The sequence below is a fragment of the Capsicum annuum genome, unplaced genomic scaffold, assembly GCF_002878395.1.
Source record: "Capsicum annuum cultivar UCD-10X-F1 unplaced genomic scaffold, UCD10Xv1.1 ctg44784, whole genome shotgun sequence".
Classification (NCBI taxonomy): domain Eukaryota; kingdom Viridiplantae; phylum Streptophyta; class Magnoliopsida; order Solanales; family Solanaceae; genus Capsicum; species Capsicum annuum.
In genome coordinates, this window is record NW_025852343.1 from 894 (window position 1) to 1,294 (window position 401).

At 48.6% G+C, this 401-nt stretch overlaps 1 non-coding gene and 1 pseudogene across 1 annotated transcript; both read left to right on the plus strand.

Annotated features, from left to right (window-relative positions):
• Positions 1-85, plus strand: part of LOC124892202 — a 217-nt pseudogene extending 132 nt beyond the window's left edge.
• A 175-nt stretch (positions 86-260) lies between these two features.
• LOC124892201 lies at positions 261-379 on the plus strand. Its single transcript, XR_007050129.1, has one exon. It is a non-coding gene; the product is annotated as a 5S ribosomal RNA (ribosomal RNA).
• The last annotated feature ends 22 nt before the right edge of the window (positions 380-401 follow it).

Sequence of the window (401 nt, forward strand, 5' to 3'; positions counted from 1 at the left end):
CCATCAGAACTCCGAAGTTAAGCGTGTTTGGACGAGAGTAGTACTAGGATGGGTGACCCCCTGGGAAGTCCTCGTGTTGCATCCCTTTTTTTTTTTTCCTTTAAAATTCGGTTTAATTTTGCCGGTTCGATCGACGAATCTTTTTGTTTTTCCTCTTGGCGAAAACGAGAACGGGGGCAAGGCGCAGGGGCGTGCGTGCGGGGTGTGACGGGCGGTGGAGGAGAAAGAGGCATAATAGAATTTGGAGTGCTGGGAATGACGGATGTTATCATACCAGCACTAACGCACTGGATGCCATCAGAACTCCGAAGTTAAGCGTGTTTGGGCGAGAGTAGTACTAGGATGGGTGACCCCTTGGGAAGTCCTCGTGTTGCATCCCTTCTTTTTTTTTTTCCTTTAAA